General features: G+C 35.1%; 1 long non-coding RNA gene across 1 annotated transcript; it reads right to left on the reverse strand.

Moving 5' to 3' along the window:
- Positions 1-835: 835 nt before the first annotated feature.
- LOC136036848 (uncharacterized) lies at positions 836-18,897 on the reverse strand. Its single transcript, XR_010619792.1, has 2 exons — positions 18,752-18,897; positions 836-1,033 (listed from the first exon to the last, which is right to left on the reverse strand). It is a non-coding gene; the product is annotated as an uncharacterized LOC136036848 (long non-coding RNA).
- Positions 18,898-21,999: the final 3,102 nt, after the last annotated feature.

A 21,999-nucleotide genomic window follows, 5' to 3' on the forward strand; every position in this document is an offset into this window, starting at 1 on the left:
ATAAAAGAAACGTATTGAGTTCCACTCCTTTAAGTTTTTAGCATTAGTGTTTACTCCTTAGTGTTTTTAGCATTAAAGCTAAAATTAGTGTTTAGTGCAATTTGTTTATTCAATAGAACTTCAAAGTTCAAGAAGAAAGACTGTTATTGCAAAACGCTCGTTAATTAATAATTACAATAAATTTGTTCCCTGGGAATATATATTTTGGTTTAAGCAGCCCCCCCCCCAAAAAAAAAGTTTAAGGTTCAAATCCATCCATCCATTCTCCAAGCCACGCGTCATGATATTACTTAAACATTTTCTTCAGAAATTGTCTAAACCTCTTTAAGTTTAAAAAATTGTTTGTTTTTTTTCAACCGTCTTCAACCAAATTTTGACCCTTTTTCCAACCTATAAAATCGCAAAGTGGAATAAAAAAAAAGAAGCTAATTCAGTAGATGAATGTAATATAAATCACAGCTATTGAGTTATAACTATTTCTTCGTCTAACGTAGAAAAATATTAAAGACGTAGAAAAATAGCTCACCGAAAGCTTACACGGGGAATGTAAACTTTAGGAGCAATTCAACATGGTAGACCAAAAAACTAAAACTAATGGTAGACCAATAAACCAGAGAAACTGTAAAAAAAAAAATGTGAAAGAGTAGAATCTATCAATTTTATAGATAGAATGGTTACTACCTTTCTTCCATAAATTTTAAGTATCTTAACTGAAAGTAAGAAGACACGGATGTATAGTTGGACAAAAATCACCGTGTATACCTTGAGACGTTAGTAACCCCTAAACCCCTTGACCCCGGTAAACCCCGGTAACCCCTTGAAACAGAACCACCGCTATGATCTGTCAAGTTTATTTGCATTGATACTTTATAACTGAAACAACCGTATTTTTGCTCATAAGGTAAAAAAGGGGTTGTGAACAATCATGTCACCGAGACCCAATCTTGGCTTCCAACAACTCAGCTGAGATTGGCATACGAATTTGTCGGGCAATATAAAAGTCATAAAGATTCTAGTCAACCGTCTTCGACTCCTGTAAAAAAAAAAATAAATGAAATAAAATCACTCAAAAAAACATCACTGTCAAGCCCCAATATTTTGGTAGGGTTAATCAGGCACGTACAGAAGATTTTGTTTCGAAGGTCGGGGGATATTTCCAACTATGCTTTGAAAAAAATATCAAGAGCTAGCGAGTTGTTGGGACAAACTAAGAAATTATAGGCTCAATCATAATAATCTTGCAATTTCAAGGAGTTGTACAAGTCTGAAGACACCCCTTTCAACCAGCATATATGCCTGTAAACTTAAAAGGAGAGTCTACTCACTTGAGCACATTGCATCATAGACACTGAAGAATCGTACCATAGCATCATGTGCACTGATTCGTCATAGAGACTCATCATAGCATCGTGTCGCATCATAGACACTGAGTCTACTCACTTCAGTATATTGTATCGTAGACACTGAAGAAATTTCTCAGGAGGAGTGGCCAAGCTGTCCAAAAAATATCTTTTGAAGGAAAGCGGCCAAGGGTTGGAATTTATTCTTCTGTTAAGAGTAATTTTCTGATCACATTGTATAAAATAATACATTTTTTAGTATTCCAGGGTAGGAGGAGGGTGAATTTTGGGTTCCCAAGAGGGTGCACAGGCATAGTTTCTCGGAATATCTTTCCTAGATTCCAAAAGAACTTCTAGTATATTGAAGGAAATTTCTATACAACGCCGTATCCAAGAGGGGGGTTAAGGGGTTTCAATCCCTCCCAAAATGTTTGTTCGAGTTGTAAAGACGTAACAAAAATACACATAAGAAAATTTCAGATGTTTTCTTAAGTTCCCCCCTGAAAAAAAAGACCCTCTCCCCGAACAAAAATCCCGGATACGACCTTGTAACACAATTTCATAAGTACTGTTTGTCATTCACCTAGTTTAGTAGACTGAAGGGCTTCCCAGGAATATAAAAAGCTTTCAAATTTTTGTTAAATATTAGTAGGAGATTATAAAACCGATACCACAATGCCAGACCCCTGTGAAACGTATCATTTCACAAGTAATAATCATAATCAAAGAAAATCACAGCTTCTGTTATCCAACCCATTGAAATCTACCCTCACTTAAAGAAACCCTTCAAAGACATTTAAGAAATCATATTACTTGTGAGAAGGGAATTTTGTGGTAGTAAATACATATTGATTGCATCAGATCTTACTAAGATCAGTTATAAATCTTGACCACAATTTCCTTCTGAATGAGACTATGAGACACTTCAGTTTGAAAATTTTCTAACGGTCGGTTTTCAACATTATATAAGTTTATTTTCCATTCTTCTGCTTCTAAATCCTTTTTTATGACATTATTCTTTTCAAACCTCCTTTTTTTACCAAACTGAAATCAGTTACCAATCAATCAATCAATTTATTAATACTAAAAAAAAACAATTACAAAATGTAAAGTAATTACGAAGCCCAAGAAGCTTAGCTTGTAATGAGCCAACAAAACAAAAATAAAATACTTATAAATCACATACAAAAAAAAAACACAACAAAAATACAAGCACATACAAAAAAAAGAAAAAAGAAACAAGACAAGGACATTTATCATATAGGACACACTTTTTCCGTAAACAAACTTTTGACAATGAACAACCAGTCAAGTTCGATACCCCCAACGCTTCTCTGAAGGCCCTACACTTGTGACGTTGGCTTGCGAGATAAACCCTACTCAATACTTCAAAGGCTCGCAAAAATCAGAAATGTAAGTCTACGCGCACCTCGCGTCGACATGCTACTTAAACCTAAAACCTCCGATGCCTAGTAGCGTATAAGACAGCAATGGCTGACCCCCACCTGGGACGACCCTTTTTCGGTTGAGTTCTGAGTAGACAAAACGCAACAAAAGAAAAAACCTCAAACAAGACCGTGGAAAAAATTTGCATGTTTTTTAACCAAAGAAAAATAATAATTGACAGAAGTGGCTAATCGTTGCCCGTAAGGTTGACGAATGAAAGTTCTGAAATTATTGACAAATTAGAGATCTGAGTTCTTTTATTTATCAATAAACATACAACAAAATAAACTGCAACATAATCTTCTCACCAAGGGTCCATAGCATAGACATAATTTGCTACAGTGCAAGGGGACAATTACCCCCAGGCCCCATTTTGCCTTCCATCTGAAATTTAGCGTCCTCAAAAATCTTGTCAAAGCTAAGATAGGCCGACATAATTGTAGCATCCACTGGAACAGATCAGTTTTCTTTAGTGTACCTGTTTAGCGTGCCTGTAGTGTATTATAAGGCTCATTCTTTACTTTTCACTTGATAACTTTCAGTAGACTTGGGAAAATTGGCTCTAACTTCCAACCCCCCGCCAGGATTTTGACGAAATTCTGCCCCCACTCTGTAATTACAAAGGAATAGGGGAGAAAATACAAAAAAAAACATAAACAGTATCCATAATCCGGTTGACCACCTTAAAAATACCCCAAATCACAAGCTGGGCAGGGGAGTAGCGCACGATTCAACCAACTCAATTAAACATTGAACCCAATCCAGAGATATGAACTCCAAGGAAAACAGGGGAAGACTTAACTATTAACTGGACATTTTCTAACATACTTTTGGAAGATTTCAAATGAGTAGAAGCTCCGAGCAAACTTTTGGAGCGTGTTCCGCATCATGTTGCAAGCTATCAGAGGACTGAAGTCAGACCGCTTTGATAGAGTATAAGAAATCAAGTTGGAAGTGTTGAATTGATAAGTCGATTGCTGAGAAATAAGAGATGTATTACTACATAGGGTAACAGGAAGCAGGCCTTGCAACTATAAAAGGTGAAGGAAGCACAAAACAGAAAATAAAGAGATTTCAGTGCGCACAAAATGATGACCTTGTGCGCATCATTATATGCTAGTAAGACAATTAGGGTCAAAAAAATTTTGGCTCATACTTGGAGGGTATAAGGAAAAGATTAGCCTTTTATAATAGGTTTGACAAGAGTGGAAAGAAGATAAATCCCTGGAGGATGCTGAAGCTGTCAAGGATTCGTCTAAGAGGTCGTTGATATATAATATTGGTTTTTTACTGAGAAATAAGAGATATATTACTACATAGGGTAGCAGGAGGGTGGTAGTGCAACTTTAAAAAGTGAAAGAAGTGCAAAACAGAAAATAAAGCGGTTTTAAATTATGCATTATGCCTCTTCAACTTGAGTAATACACCCTCAACAACCACGAAGAAAGGACTTACGGTTAGGTGATGTAAATGTGTTTTATTAAGCAAAATATATTAAAATTCAAAACCAAATCAAAATACAAAAGCAATACTTTGTACCTTTTAATGATTTAGAGTGAAAAGACCACTCAATACCAAATATGTCCCTCTCTTCTCATTGCTCTTTAATGAACATTGGCTAAGTAATTGTAATTGTTGAAATTCTGAAAATAAATCTTTTTGAAGAAGCGTATAAAATGTCTTCTAACAGAGAGTATTCTATGTTAATATTCATATATTCTTATGATTTTGATGATCTCATCCAAGATTCTTACTGTATTGCAAAACTTTATCCATAGGAAAATCAAATATAAAATTTTGTAATTAAAAAAAGATTTGAGATATCCTTTTCAGGTATTATCGTTTGGAAATCTCGTTTAATTTTACTCTGCATTCGTAATCTAAATTCCCTTTCCCTCACTGTGAATAATTTAGATTTGATTTTACTGCTTAACTGCTATTACGTGAGGTTTAGCCATTTTATTTCTATTTCCTGTTCATATAAACTTTTTTTATTACACTCCTCCCCCAACAATAAATCGGAAATCCCACTCCATTTTAGAAACGCACCCTGAACAGGCAATTCGATAATCTTTTCCTGTTATTTCCGACGCTTTGTGTTTGCGTGACTTTGGACACTAAATTAAACTGAACTCTCTGCTATAATATCTCTTTTGCAATGATATCGTATATCCGTTAAAGAGCTACTTTTTATTTGTAAGTATTGAAGGTTTCCGTGACACAAGGAGCGAATAATTACTGCTCAAGTCAATCAAATGATACCGTAACGTTTATTTTTCAGGGGTTATGAGCTAACTGAGTAATGAAGCTTAGATTTAGTCAGAAAAATAATTACATGTTCCTTGAGGAATTGTCACTTATATCTTGATACAAATAAGAGTTTTAAACATTTTAATTTTTGGTATTTATCTCTTATAGCCACCTCATTCAAGTTCTTGGTCTATGTAGAACCGGTTTCTTTTTGGATTTCGGTATGTACTCGGTGATAATCAGCTTAGCGTGAGAGAGATAAAATAAAATGTAGTTATATTTTAATTAAATATTTTAGTTGGTACTTTGGTTAGGTTCAGTCAGAAACCCTTTAATAATGGTCTCAAGTTAATATAATCATTTGATATAACCGATGTAACAATGATGTAATGATATAACATTTGACATAATAAGGAATATAACCATTTAATAATGAGAACCTGAGTGTGGTGGGTATAAGACATAAGTACTTATTTTTTTTTATTTTGATTATTTTATTTGTATTATTTATTGCTGTTTTTATCATTGCGAAAAACTTACCTTTTGTCATATAAGTTTCTTACTTTTTCTTCCTTCAAACTTGGGAATTACTTGGGAACAGTTTTCAATTATCACTAAATTTCTAGCAGTTTCCCAAAATTCCACAAAAGAAAATTGGGCTCTCTGAAATCTCCCTGAAGATTTAAGTTTGCCAATACATGAACGTTAACGTGAAATACAAATCGTTAATTTCTGTTGACGTTAATTATCGGAAATTTCGGAGACCCCAATTTTCATTCAAACACATCCGGGTTATCCCCGAATTTTTAGAAATAATGAAAGCACTGCGTGATCGCTGGAAGAATGTTTCAAGTAGTTTAGTCTTCGTCTGTCTTTTGCTTTATTATCACAAATGGAGCTATTTAGCTGCCAGTTTAGGATTTTAAAAAGTTTTCTTTTCACTTTATCTCAGTGTCTTCATCAAAACAAAGCTATTTACTTACTAAGTAGAGTTTAAGCAGTTGTCGCCACCATTCGGTCATGCCTTTACCATTAAGACAATGTTCTTAGATGCCAACTGAGGGTTTTAAACACTTTCAATTCAGTGAAGTGCATAAAGTTCGTGGTAACCTAAATAAGAAGGCCGTATCCAGGAGAGGGGTTAGGGAGTTTTACCCCCCCCCCCCCGCCCCGAAATGTTTGTCTGACCCGTAAAAGCGTAATAAAAATGGATATAATTTTTCTTGTTTTTTTGTGTACCTCCCATCAAAAAAAAATCTATATGTAAAACAGCCCCCCCCCCCCAAAAAAAAATACTTTATACGGCCTTGCTAAATATTAGCACGGTTAGGTTGAAATAATCGATTACATTTTGTATTTAATCACTTTCTTTGATCTGGGAGTGATATCTCTCTCAAAAGGGAATTTGAGAAGGATATAACATATCCGTTAATGTATGTATGTATGCATGTATTTATTTATAACCCATCATACAAAATAATGAAGTGATGGAGTACATCAAAAAAAAGGAAAAAAAAGAAGAAAGAAACAACATATCATAATTACATTCTAAAATACAAACAAAAATAATTCCACGTCAAAAAACAACATTTTGACATTCATGGCCGGTTTGCTTATTGCACATGTGTACATTCAGCTCAGCTAACTTTGCACACGGGTCAGACAAGCTATATTTTTTCATCAAATAGGAAGTTACGGGTCCACGGAGGAACTAGCAACAGAAACTTAGCAAATTTGAAGAAAACGCGTTTCATAGTAACTTGATAAAGAATTACTCGAATGTGCATGTGAGCGAATAAATATTACTTAAATGATCATGGCCCTATCCAGGTGGGGGCTTCCAGCTTTGACCCCCTCACCCGAAATTTTCGTCCAACCCGTAAAAAAGTAGCAAAAATACATTTAAACTAAATTTAATGTTTTTTTTGTAAGTCCCAAAGAAAAAAACCTTCCCCTCGCTCCTCCAATACAATCACGGATATAACCTTGCAAGTGATACTGTAAAGTTTGATGTTCAGGGGAAAGGGTATGAATAAATCTTATTTTTACGGGGGGGGGTGTAAGTTGTTAAGATATTCCTTATTATGGTCAAAATAAATTTTGATTTGTTTTTCTGAGCTTATAAGGATAAAAATTGTGTTGAATGGGAGGGTACGCTGAAAAAGAAGCAAATATATATTTTTACTATATGATACTCACTTAAAAAAATAAATCCCCTGGGCTCAGATATTGCCATTTGTCTTTTGGCCGCAGGGATAGGGTTACGGTTTGTATTTAAAGCATTTGGGTAACAAATGTACTATAAAAATATTAAATAACAAAGTAGATTCAAATATTGTAAGCTCTGTTCTTACGAGCAAGGGTATAAAAGTAGCTATTGACAATTCTCATATCAACCTTTTTAAAATTATCTTGATTGCCCATACACGGCAAGATAAAGGGCAATTGGAGCGATTGGGATCAATCAGTCTCTGCAGTTGAAAGGGACCTGCATTAAAATGAAAAAAAAATGATAAATGATAAAAAAAATGAAAAACGAAAAAAATGAAATTAAAATTTGAAAAAATGAAAAAAATCTTTTTTTCAAAATGAAAAAAAATTTAAAATTTAGAGCATGGTGTTTTTGACGATAAGGGATAAATTATGAGTTATTCAAATTAAACATATATTTTTTGTAAGTTTGCATTGCTGGATGACAGGAGCGTCGTTTCAGGAAGGGGTGTAAAGGGGAAAGGGGGTCAGTGGCCCCCCAAATAAATGAAATAATATTATATAGCCCTTGCCCCTTGACTGTTCGGATAAGGACCCCTCTTTCCCTCTCAGTAAAAATGTTGGAGCTACGCCCCTCCTGGATGAGATTTATTAACCTATTTATTATTATATAATATATGCTATATAATATATAAAACTGTTACCCGTAAAAGCTAATGTCAAATTTATTGAATTTAATTGGGGTTTCTCAATTTAATCGCCCGTCACTTCTCACCCGTGGAAGGGCGCACTATTTTAGTTGTGCTTTTACTGGTAATTTTATATATCTTTTTGACATGTTGCTTTCTTTTCTTTTCTCCTTCCGTTATTGTACTCCATCGTTTTCTTTTTTTTTGTTTATAGATAGACAATAAAGAACATTCATTCATTCACTGTGCAACTATATTTTATTTAAATATTTAATATATAGAGGGCCCCACAAAAAAATCCAATCGGTTCCCACATGTGTTCATTCTGATCCTGTGCCCATACGCGAAATATTCTATTGATAATATTCTCTGTCTTATTTAGGCAAAGGAGATTCAGGGATGCCAATTCACAAGAACATAGGAGGGGGTCAAGGATTTTTCTCGTTTTTCGAGGCATGTTTTTGGAAATATATGGGTGGGGCCAAGTGCATATCCAGTATTTTTGTTGAAGGGTGCGTATATTTTGGGGGGGGAGGGCAAGATAACTTTATAAAATGCATCAAATTTGCTTATATGCATTTGGTACTTTTTACGAGTTGGAAAAAAATTGGGGGGGGGGTAAACCTGGCACACACACCCTCCTCCCCTCGTGAATGCTGTCTCGGTGGCAGGTCTTTTTACTGTTTTATGTGAAAATACCAAAAACTTACAAATATAAGGAGTACAGTTTCACCGCCGCTCCACCCATTTGGCCTCCCTGAGAAAGGGTGGTCCCTTATTAAAGAAGCGTGGTGAAACTGTTCAAGTTTAGGCAACAAAGTACAAATGTTTGCCTTTAATTTTACCGTAATACTTACTTGAAAGATTTGCTAAAGCAATAAAAAAGATTCTTACAAATTGAAATAATTGATCAACATTAGTTCCTACGCTAGGACACAAGGACGCTGAGACTACTTTTGTCCTGCTATGACTATATTGTGAACAACTTATGGAGCTACTTCCCATCCGGGGTAAGCAATTTTTGTTTAAGTGTTCTGTAAACTCACTAAACTCAGTGAAAATATTTATACTACCTTATACTAAACGTCTTGTATAAATAGAAATGTGGTACTCGATTAAATACTGGCATAATAGTAGTCTTGTTTTGAAAGCCAAACATAGTCTTGTTTCGAAAGTCATTTCAAATCTTGTCAGCTTTATTTCCACTTTTTGAAAGTAGAATGTTATCAAGTTATCCAACAAGAGCCATTTTCTTTTTCTTTAGAAATGGACTACTCTTAAAAGATGACTGTTTCCTAAAAGCCAGTTCAATTACGGGAAAAAAGATCCGTCGGGAAGAGCTTTAGAAAGTTGAATCTCTGCTTCGTTGGTTTTTCTTCGCCTTCTTGTAATGGGCGAAAACTGTGATGTGGATTTCAAAATGGAATGCTTGACATAGAAGCAGAAAAAGACGGACAATTCAAAATATAGTCTCCTGGGATAAAATGTGAAACAGATACGTTAGATATTACTTCTAGCAATATCTATTTATTTCTAGCTTATACTGACTGACTGCACAACCGTACCACATGTGTCAACTTAAATGTTGATAGCTAAACATAGTCAAATAAGTTACTTAAAACACCGTGCTAAACAGTAAACAAAGTTAAACAATTAAACTTTTTATAAAGTTGCTATTGCGTTAGGGCATTCATTTTAAAGTACAAATACCTAACCGTAGTGTAAAAAAGGGGGTATTGATGGAGTAGTTTTTTTTTAATACCGTATATCCAGTCTTATCCTGAATGTAAGTGGTTCTACCAACCCCTAATCCTCCGCTTTTTACGTTTAAAGTTCACAATATGACAAGGAGAAGCTCCTAAGAATATTGATAGATGTTGCCCATTCCTCTTTATAACAACAGCTAAGAGCTCATATGGCACTTGTGACGAGGCGAGAAGAGCTAAGAGCCAAGAGATCATATGGTATGAGCTCTAACAAAATTCTAAGAGTCAATAGATTGATTTAAAAGGAAGATAAGAGGCTTAATGTCGGTCATGATTTAAAATAAGAGCTCTGAGTCACGATGTCCTTCTAAATATCAAAATTCCATAAGATCCGATCACCCACTCGTAAGTTATAAATACCTAATTTTTTCTAATTTTTCCTCTCCCTTTAGCCCCCCAGATGGTCGAATCTGGGAAAACAGGTTTATCAAGTCAAATTGTGCAGCTCCCTGACACACCTACCAATTTTCATCGTCCTAGCACGTCCAGAAGCACCAAACTCACCAAATCACTGAACCCCTCCCCCGAACTCCCCCAAAGTGAGCGAATCCAGTACGATTCTGTCAATCACGTATCAAGGACATTTGTTTATTCTATCCACCAAGCTTCATCCCGATTCCTCCACTCCGAGTGTTTTTCCAAGATTTCCCCCTCCAACTACCCCCAATGTCAAAAGATCTGGTCAGGATTTGAAATAAGAGCTCTGAGACATGAATTCCTTCTTAAAATCAAATTTCATTAAGATCCGATCATCTATTCGTAAGATAAAAATACCCCAATTTTCACGTTTTCCAAGAATTCCGATTTCCCCCTCCAACTCCCCCCAATGTCACAGGATCTGGTCGGAATTTAAAATTAGAACTTTAAAGCACAAGATCCTTCTAAATATCAAATTTTATTAAGATCTGGTCACCCTTTCGTAAGTTACAAATACATCAATTTTCAAAATTACCCCCCCCCCCCCAACTCAACCAAAGAGAGCAGATCCGGTTCGGTTATGTCAGTCACGTGTCTTGGACAGGTTTTTATTCTTCCCATCAAGTTTCATCCTGATCTCACCGCTTTAAATATTTTCTAAGATTTCCGGTCCCCCCAACTGCTCCCCCCCCCCCAATTACGCTTGATTCGGTTGAGATTTAAAATAAGAGATCTGAGTTACGACGTCCTTTTAAATATGAAGTTTCATGAAGATCCGATCACTCCTTCGTAAGTTAAAAATACGTCATTTTTTCTTATTTTTCACAATTAACCCCCCCCCCCCCCAATAGAGTGGATCCGTTCCAAGTATGTAAATCATGTATGTAAGACTTCTGCTTATTTTTCCAGCCAAGTTTCATCCCGATCCCTCCAATCTAAGCGTTTTCCATGATTTTAGGTTCACCCACTCCAAACTTCCCCCAATGTCACCAGATCCGGTCAGGATTTAAAATAAGAGTTTGAGACACGATATCCTTCTAAATATCAAATTTCATTAAGATCCTATCACCCGTTCGCAAGTTACAAATACCTCATTTTTCTTAATTTTTAAGAATTAACCCCTCCCCCAACTACCCCAAAGAGAGCGGAGCCGTTCCGTTTATGTCAATCATCTATCTAGGACTTGTGTTTATTTTTCCCACCAAGTTTCATCCCGATCCCTCCACTCTAAGTGTTTTCCAAGTTTTAGGTTTCCCCCTCCCAACTCCCCCCCCCCCAATGTCACCAGATCCGGTCGGGATTTGAAATAAGAGCTCTAAGACACGATATCCTTCTAAAAATCAAATTTCATTGAGATCCGATCACCCGTTCGTAAGTTAAAAATACCTAATTTTTTCTAATTTTTCAGAGAAAAAATTAGGTATTTTTTTATACCAAGTGGCATAAGAAACGATCCCCACGTCGATGAAAGCTTACTACCATTATATCTATTACTATTACTAAAAACTCACTGCAGAACCAAACCACCTGAGGCTAATACACCTACGCACGCCCCTTCCCATCTTACTCTGTTTAAAGCCCCTTTCTTTGCACCCTCCAAAGAAATTTCAGCTGCCTCCACCTTCTCCCACCCACTTCAGGGGAAACCTGTTTTCAGTTTGACCCTAGAGGGTTGGCGAAAAAGGACAATCTATGGCAATATGTCATCCTTCATCCGTTGAACATGTCCTATAGCATGAAAGCTCGAGCGTGAAATTGTAAAATGAAATGAATGAAACAATAAGCATGAAAGCTTAAGCATGAAATAATAAAATGGAATAAGTCACGGAATAGACACATGTAGGACTAACAGGGCCGTATCCAGGAGGGGTTGGGGGTCTGAATCCCCTCCCCAAAATGTTTGCCTGACTCATAAAAACGTAACAAAAATACGTAACAACAAATTTTTGACGCGTTTTTTAAAGTTTATTTGTCCCCCCCCAAAAAAAAGAAAAAACAACACCGAACAAAGATCTTGGATACGGACTTGAGACCGTATGTACTGTATCCTGCTCCTTTTACTTTACACGTCCAAGGACAACTCCTAAATACAGGTAGACTGTCCTCCTATGATTGTATTCAAAGAGTGGGGGAATCGATCAGGAAACCGATGTATTCAACGATCGGAAAACCCATCTTTGGTGATTTAACATGGAAAGATAAAGTATAAGACAGCAGGGCCACTTTAACTGCAGTGCCTAATGGCTTCATTTGAGAAATAGAAAATTTCAGAGAATTTTATAGTCTAAGTAATAATCTTTTTCATGGGCGCAACACTGGAATTTTCTTATAAATAATAATTAACCATAATGTATTTGTCTTCAAGAATGACTTTAAATAAAAATTCAGTCTATATACCCCAGTCTGCACAAAATAATAGATTACAATCTTTTTATGATTTTGGAAAGTGGCTGAGTTAGGAAGTGAAACTTCTCTAGATTCAAAATTCTGCCCTGGAGTGTGCTTTCAAGTCCTTTTTTTTCACACAAAATACACCTAAAGCTAGATGGCGTTTGTGATTTTTATACGCCACTAGTGCCAGTTCTTGCTTTATCCCAAATTGTTTTGACTGTAACCACAAACGTACATAAATAGTTGGCATATTTGAATTTAAGAGAAATTCTGCTCCAGATGTTGATTCAACTTCCCTAAAGATGTCGTATGACCGTGTTATGAAATGGTATGCTTTTTGTGGCCAGTCACCATAAATGGATAACAGTGCATTTTTTACAATAATGAAGAAGCTTAATATAATGTGATCAACTCTTCCGTAACTAGCCAGGATTTACGTATTTCCGGGATGTTTTTCCGGTTTCCGATTAAGTCCAAGATTTGGTTAAAAGACAGTGATATAATAGGGCGTATGCTCATCGGATATTCCATGTGGAATCACAGGGTATATCATTACGCATATCAAGTACCGGAAATAGCTTTTCTACACCCCGTCTACGATTGCGTGCGTTGTTAAGATACAAGTGAAGAAGAAAAATGTCCCATTTTGACAGAAACATGGCTGATACACGCTATTCAGTAATTTTTGTGTCAACTTCTGTAGTTTAACTAGAATGCTCGAACTTTCTTGTCAACAATTAACTTCTTTGCTTAGATGATTTTGTAATTAGACACGGAACAGGTTTGAGAGGCCTTACTTGACTCCATGATGAGAGATGATTAAAACGTATTGATAATAAAAACATATTGTGGTAAAAACATATTGATAATAAAAACATATTGTTTGGCAAAGCCTTGGCAGAAGATACCAAATGTTTCAAGGCGAAATGATTGCAAGGAATGAACGTAAAAACTAACAGAAATTAAACAGATAATGATTAAAAAATAATCAAAAATACTGGGTATTTCGATCACACATATACTGAACATCATCAGCAGATATACTGCTGAATCTGCTAATGACGGTCATAGTATATGTGATCGAAATATCATGTATTTTTTTATTATCTAATTAAATGAATTAGCCTATCCCTATTTGAACTGTTGCTTATCATCACCGGAAGGGCAGTGTGGTCTTCGAAAATACCGAAAACATATAATATAATCAAACTTATAAGGAACAAAAACTAAAATAAATAAGATTGGGGTTAGTGTCCCCCCTAAACCCTCCCTAGGCCAGAATTTGATTTGCGCTTTACTGAATGTAATTTGTACTTCGAGAAGTGTCGTATTTGTCAAAAACAGTGAAAGCCATGACAAAAATTAGCAAGGTTTACAAATAAGAGTGGGTTTACACCCCCCCTCCCCTTTCAAGCCCTACAAATGGATAGAATGTAATTTACTTTTAGGTGAATTAAAATGAGTAATTTTTAAGTGAACAAGCCTATATTGTGTATATTCTGTATTTTTTTCTAAAAATAAACACATAAAAAGAGAAAATCAAGGTTATAGAAGAAAAAACTAATGAAAGTAGGATGCTTATTTAAAAAGTGCTAAGGTTTTTAATGTTACTATTATAAAAGAGAAACTTAACACATTTCGTTTTTATTCGTTTTCATTCGTTTTAGTTTGTTTTATTTGTTTGTAGAACCTTTTGTTCGTTTTGAGTTGGACATGATTATTATTTTATTTTTCAAATTTAAAATACTTTTTTTTATTTAGTGATTCATCCATTGCAGTGTCTGTTATCCTCATGCTTGATTACTCATTTTAATTTCCTTTCGTTTGGGGTTTCATTTATTCACTCGTAGGATTTAATGTTCATTTTAAGTTACAATTATTAGGTTATGCGCGTTATAGATTTAGATATTGCCAGGAAAGCCTTTTTATTTGAGATCTGTCCGCTTTTTTGTGGATACAGTTCTATTAATGGTCAATTGTAGGAATTTTTTTCTACTTAAGACTTTAACTGATGGATTGAAATTTAAACAGGAGGCAGTCTTTTCAGTCAAAATTCTAGGTCAATAATAATTTTGTATAGCAATATTTCTAAAACACATTTAATATGTATAAAAATATAAATATTTTTATCTAAAATATAATAAATATAAATATATAAAAATTCACTCATAAAAGTCAAAATCACTCATAAAAGAGTTCCATTTTGTTGTTGAAAAAAGAAAATGAACGCCTACAATCAAAAAGAACAGATCCGTTCCCTTAATTTATTATTTTAGTAGAGGCTCCTATGGCCCTGTTTAGATGTCCTGAAACTTTCAAACACATCAGCAACAAAAAATAAATAAATTCATAAAGTAGCGCTACGAACTGACACAATCAAATTTGTCTTCGGATATTTGTTTTCCTCATTAAAATATTTTTTGTCCAGTCGACTTACAATGATAATGTCATGCCGATCGGAGAAAAACAAAGCTTGGCCATGAGAAAATACTGTTGGTTGCTCAGTTTTATATGTCACTTATGAATAAAAGCAAACTTCAAAATGCCTTCATTGAGGTTTTCAAGAACCTTTCTACATTCAGGGCCGTTCAAAAGGGGATGACCAAGGCAAGCTTCCCAGAGCGTGGTGGCTGGGGGTGCCGCGGCGGGGGGTGCTACTGGAACTTCTGGTTATTTTTTATCTTTGAGCCGAGAGGGGTGTAATTAATTTTACCCTGGGTACCATCAACCCTAAGAACGACCCTGTCTACATGCTTAGAAAGTTTCAAGTACATCAGAGACGAAATAAAAATATGGCCTATTTTCCGACGTATTGACTCGGTACAGCCAAAACTAGTTTTATTGTATATAAATTATATTTGTTTTTCTTAAATACAACCCTGCCTCAATTACTTTGTTGCTTTGTTTGAGTAATTTTGACTTCCAATGGAGTTCAGCTGCATTATTGGAATATATTGTAGTGTTAGTAAATTCAAATTAGCGCAGCCTGAAATTACGTCATTTTTGCAACGATATTTTGATTCTCAGACTCGTCTTTGCCCCCCGCCCCCAACAGGCATCTAGCATCTTTAAAGTTCTTGTCAAAAGTAGATAGGCCTACTTTATTCTAGTCTCCATAGAAACAGATCAGTTTTCTTTTGTATATCTTAGCCTTTATGGTACTAAATGGCTTATTTTCACTTTTTCCTTGGTCATTTTCACTTGACTTGAGAAAGTCAGCTCCAAATTTGCGCCCCCCCCCCATAATTCTGACGAAATTACGCCCCTGATCTATATCCTTTGAAAGGGAACAGTTCCCTTGCAAACCATTTGATTACCCATATTATCTGGAATTTTGGTAATTTTGGCAAACAAATTTTTAAAAGATACATGGCAATTTTTGATTCTAGATCCAACATAGTTAGGGGCTTTAAGGCACAGTACTAGTTTTTTCTGACTAGATCATCTTTTAGAGAACATAAATGTTACTCAGCAAGTTAATTAGGGGGGAATATCGAGCATTTTTTTTATTGGGAGGGGGCAAAAGGGGTCCATATCCGGATAGTCAAGGGACATGGGTTATATGATAATTTTTTCTCCAAATTATTTGGGAGCAACTGCCCCCCCCCCCAACAACAACACCCCTGAATTTAATTACAGTCTATTACCAAGCAGTGAGCATTCTCACAGGAGGAGACAAACTGAAGACAAAATTGTAAAGAAAAGAAAAGCGAAGATTATTTTAGCCAGTGAAGAACAAAACAGAATGCCGAGATTTTAGTTCAGGCCTCCGCTCAACTGTTTTCACTGTAAAAATGAGTAAATAACACAAATAAAAGTCCTCAGGGAAAACTAAAAACAAATACTAAATTAAAAGGTGCCCTTTGAAAGTAACGGTGGAAGGGTAACAAAATAAAGGCATCAGACGGCTATTCAAACATGAGAAATGAGTATATGCAAGGATTTTGGAACGCTTATCATTTACCCGGTATCGTTTTATCAGATATCGCTTGTGAAATAGCAGTTCGTGAATAAAACAAAAACAGTTCATGGTGACGAACTGTAAGTAAGGAGTGACTCGGCTCAATAGTTAATGCACTGTTTCCTAGAAGGCACGAGGGTATTGTCCCTACTCAGCCTAGTCCCTACTAGTTTTGAGTTTGACTCGGTTATTTATTATAATTTCTGTTCTTTTTGGGCTTCATTTGTTTATTGATGTCAATTTTTGTTAGTTTTATGCTTGAAAAATTGTTTGACTTTATTTCTACTCAGTTTTGGTTTAACGTAGTTCTTTACCTTTGTTGAAAAACTTGTCTCGTGGAATTAATTTTAATTAATTTCTAATAAAAAGTGAGACATCACCCTGCAATGCGCTTATGGAAAATGTACACATTTTGGGACAATAAAATCAATCCAGACGATTCCCTTCACGCTGAAAATGTCCCCAGACCCATTACCTTGGACAATTCTCTCAACATGTAAAATTGTTAACCAGTGCTCCCATAGTGTCTCGATCCAATTCAACACTGCCTTTAACGATTACAAAAAGTTTAACTAATGCCCTTGTTATTAGTAGTAGTAGTAGTAGTAGTGGTGTAACAACATTTGGCACTACTGTTTCAGATGATGATTGTTTGTGGTGTAGTCCCTTTGCAATTTTATATCGGACAAACAACTCCCATCCTTAAAAAGGGCAAAAAAAGACGCTTCTCTGTGCAGTTCTTATCACCCCAATTACCATCTCATGTACTACTTTTAAGCTATGTGAGTCTTTTTTGACAAGAGATATTGAAGAAAATTGTTCCGCCCCTCCTCGTCAGTTTGGGTACCATCATGGATTAGGTAGAGAGCATGCTCTCTTTCTGCTTATAAAAGTGCTGAAGGATATTGGAGAAAGAGGTGATTCCTTGGTTTTATGTGCACTTGATGTTGCAAGAGCTTTTGACTCGTGTATATTTTCTCTGGTGTTGCTTGAGGCCCTTTTGAAAGGTACTAACCTTGCGGTAATTACTTGTTTAAGATACATGTATAGAAGTCTGAAGGCTAGAATTAAAGATGGTAGTCAACTATTTCTGATTCTAAAAGCTGAACGCCAAGAATTTATTGACTTCTCCAGTTTTGTTTAATAATTGTGTTAGCGGTGCCCAGGAAAAGTTGAACTGTACATTTATCTTGAAAGGAGTTGATCTTTCGTTAGTTACGTTTACGGATGACCTGCTAAACCTTTCCTACACTTTTCAAGGATGCTCTTCATCCTTTGAGTTTCTCCAAGAAGAGTACGAACACATTGGTTTGAGCTTTAATACTGATAAAACAGTTGTTCTACCATTCAACTATAAATGGAATAGAAATTCAATACGTCTTTTCGGCTCTGGGGTTCCTTTTGCTAGCAGCCTTACTTACCTGGGCATGCCTATTGGAGCAGACCTGAAAGAAACTGTAAACCTGGCAATTAAAAACTATGCCAGTAAGATCCGGGCTGCGTATGCCTCCCTGGCATCAACTGTTTCGTATCTAAGTAGAGTTCATCGTTCTCACTTATATGATAGCCTAACAGTTCCTCACTTACTTGCCCTTGCACCTGTTTAGTCTCTCCTTAATTGTGGCAAAAGAAAGCAAATTCATCTCCTTTACTTTAAATTTGCAAAGTGTTTAATGTAATTTGCAACTTGGACAAGTAACTCTTTTCTGCAAAGAAAGTATCAATTGGTAAATCTAGCTGGGGTTATTGAGAAGTGTATTTGCGATTTGTCTACCAAAAGCTAGAAGTCTTCCCATCTTTGGTCATTTCTGTTTGTCCCTTGTTTGTAGTTATCAAAGTATGTTTTTATTTCTGTTCTCTCTTTTTGTTTTTTTTTATTTGTATTGTCTTTTTCTGGGCTTTCTGCCCAGTTTTTTTGTGATGACTTATAAATAAAATGACAATGATGATGATAAACACATTTTTCATTTTCTTTTGTGTAACCTCCCTCCCACCCCCTCTGAACAAAAATCTTGTATACGCCCTTCACCATAGTATGTATGAGCTCTCAGCGATCACAGAAATTTTTCTAGTTGCAAATTTTAAGAAATTATTTAGCCATACTTTAAACTATTTGCTAAAAAATAACTTTAATTGCCCACTATATTTCTTCCATTGCCCACTTCACCCAAAATCCCTTTCGTGAGAGTAGCAGAAGTATTAGTAAGGGTAATAGGAGCAGAATTTGGAATAGCAGTAGTAGCATTAGTCGCAAGCAATATAATGGTAATAACATTATACCTTTTATGTCTACTTCAACAGCCCCTCCTCATGCCCTGATAATTTCAACATAATGCTTTAAGTCGTTTCGGAGATACCGCTGATACGTGCTGTTAATAACCTTCATATGCACAATGTGTTTTGGCTTAGCCCAACATTACCCTCAACAGTCCCTGAAAGTTAAAAATTGATACAATTAGTCTTAATAATATTAGTAATAACAGCAGTAGCAGTACTACTGTTAGTGGTAGTATTAGAATGCATAAAAGGCATGTTATTACTACAACACACCCCTTAACATGTCCTGAAAGTTTTAACCTAATAATCTAAGCCGTTTTTAAAATACTGCTGAAACAGCCTTTTGACAGCCTGCACACAAATAGCGTGTTTAAATTTCATTCAAGATTCCCCTCAGCATTTCTTTCAAATTCCTTACTAATATCCTTAGTCTTTGCAGTTGCATTATGCAGTACCTTTGGGTTCGTTCAATATCCCCCTCAACTTGCAATGAAAGTTTCAAATGAATATTCTAAGCGGTTCATGAGTTATGCGGTTCATTCATCGATTTAGCATAGTTTACTATCCTCTTCAACATTTTCGGAAGGTTTTTCCGTAATACCCTTAGCTTCAGAAGTACTAGTTGAAGCCGTCCTAATAGTAGTTGTAGTAAAAATAGCCATAGCAGTAGTAGTAAGTAGTAGTAGCAGTTGTAGTAGTAACTCTAGTCGCAGTAGTAATAGTACCAGTCGTAGTAGTATTTATAGTATTATGCACATCTTTCATTTTGTCTTAGCATCAGTAGTAGTAGTGGTAGTTATAGTAGTAACAGTAGCAGTAGTGATAGTAGAACAATTTCTAAAAATATACCGAGAATAATATAGATACCGGAGAAACTTATCTAAGCCCGATTCATAGTCAAAACATGAATTCCTTCACATAATTACAAAAAAAAACAATTTTTTTATATGAAAGTAAGGGACAGCATTAAAACTTAAAACGAAGAAAAATCATTCTGTATATGAGGATGGGGGCTGCCCCTTTCTCAACCCTCGCTCTTTACGCTAAACTCTTAGATTTCTTCAAAATATGCTTCTCGTTCAAACTCAACGGTCTTTGTGTCTCAAAAGTCGCTCTTAAAGAATTAAGTAAATAAAAAAGTTTTTCTTAACAAAAATAAAGAGCGTAAATATGTCTTCAGCAGAGTAAAAAAAATGACACTATAATAATCAATCAACTAAAAGTTAAAAGAAACAGCTTAATAAAAATGAAACCAATAATGAACTTATAAGTTACAAAAAATAAAGCTAATATTCAACTCAAACTCAAAACAAACAGAAATAATTCAATAATTGAACGAAGTTGTCTGTCTTGTACCCCAATTATAACTTTTTTAAACAGTTAGTATAAGAGTTAAAACAGCATAAGAGATCAAACAGTTAAAAGAAACGGATATAACCCATAATGAACTTGGAATGTACCCCAAAATAAAATTGATATTCTAATCTTAAACTCATAACAAACAGAAATTACTAGATATATGAAGTAAGAAATTTTCCCCCTTTCACTCAAATCATACGGCGATTGTTATACACGCTTTACTGAAAACAATACATACTTAAGTAATTTGTCGTTTATTATTATAAAATTAAAAAGTAAGTAGAGTAGCGAAAATTCTTGAATTTGTTACAATTACATTTTCTAATATCAATCTAGTTCCATCAGACGGATATGCACTGAAGTTCCATTAATAATTCTTTATTCCCAACATATTTCTTTAAAATACATAAAAGAGCCGAATAAATATGTTCTTGCAAAACTTCATCATAAAATGAAATAAGAAACATCACAAAATGGATTTCTTCAAAAAATTTAACTATTCATTTCCTAAAGGTAATTTGGGCACCACTGCTCTATATCTTTAAAAGAAATAAAACTAAAAGAAGAATATTAACATAAAGCTGTTATTTTGACTTGAAATTTTTTTTTGATCTGGTCTTGATTGCTATTGGAATTTTTGCTTTCAATTATTATATTTTTAATTAAAAAGAAAATATGAAATGAATTTAGTTTTAATTTGTTATAACATTAACCACGATGCAACAAAAAAAAAAATGACGTCCCAGGACGAATCAATTTTTACAGATAAATGGTGGTTTCTTTCGTTTCTCTTTCGTTTTACAGAATCTAAACTGTATGTCAATGAAAACAATAGGTATTGTGGACAGTTTAGTTTTTGTATGGCTATATCTTGGATTATTTTTGGGGGAGAGGCTATGATTTTTAGATGGGTATGTTAAAAAAATAACTTATATTGGTATGTTAATAAAAAGATGGGTATTTAGATGGGTACTTAGATGGGTATGTTAATAAAAACGTATCAAAATTTATTTACATGCATTGTGGATGCATTTTATTTTATGAGTAAAACTGAACTTTTGAGTGAGGGGATGGGGGAGGGGCGTTGAAACACGATAACACTCGTCACTCCAGATGAATTGTTTTTGGCGTTTTGTTCAAGCGGGCTCACAAAAAGAAACTTAACAAAATGCATCAACATTAGTTTATTTGTATTTTTGTAGCTTTTTACGAGTAGAATTTAACTTTCAGGTGAGGGGGAAGGGAATAAGCCACAGCCAGGTAATCAATTTAACCTGGGCATTGTCTTGAGTTTTTATTTCTCCCAGGCTTTGAAATCGCTTAAAATATATATCAAGCAGTTCGTGGTAACAAACTGTAGTAAGGAGCCACCCGGCTCAATAGTAACCAAAACTCTAAAAAATGGAATTTTGTTACCAATAGCTACGTCAAAAGAATCAAATTTTAATGCTGCGTTAAATATATAAGTTTTATCAAGTTTAGTCTTACCCATCAAAAGTTACGAGCCTGAGAAAATTTGCGTTATTTTAGAAAATAGGGAAAACACCAAGTTTCAAGCTTCTATCTACAAAAATGTGGAATTTCATATTTTTTGCCAGAAGGCAGATCACGGATGCGTGTTTATTTGTTTGTTTGTTTTGTTTTTTTTTTGTTTTTTTCCCAGGGGTGTTGCGAGAGGGCTCATTCTAACAGAAATGAATAGTTCTAGTGCCCTTTTTAAGTGACCAAAACAATTGGAGGGCACCTAGGCCCCCTCCAATGCTAATTATTTTCCCAAAGTCAACGGATCAAAATTCTGAGATAGCCATTTTATTCAGCGTAGTCGAAAAACCTTATAACTATGTCTTTGGGGACGACTTACTCCCCCACAGTCCCCGTGGGAGGGGCAACAA

This window comes from Artemia franciscana, chromosome 16 (assembly GCF_032884065.1).
Source record: "Artemia franciscana chromosome 16, ASM3288406v1, whole genome shotgun sequence".
Classification (NCBI taxonomy): Eukaryota; Metazoa; Arthropoda; class Branchiopoda; order Anostraca; family Artemiidae; genus Artemia; species Artemia franciscana.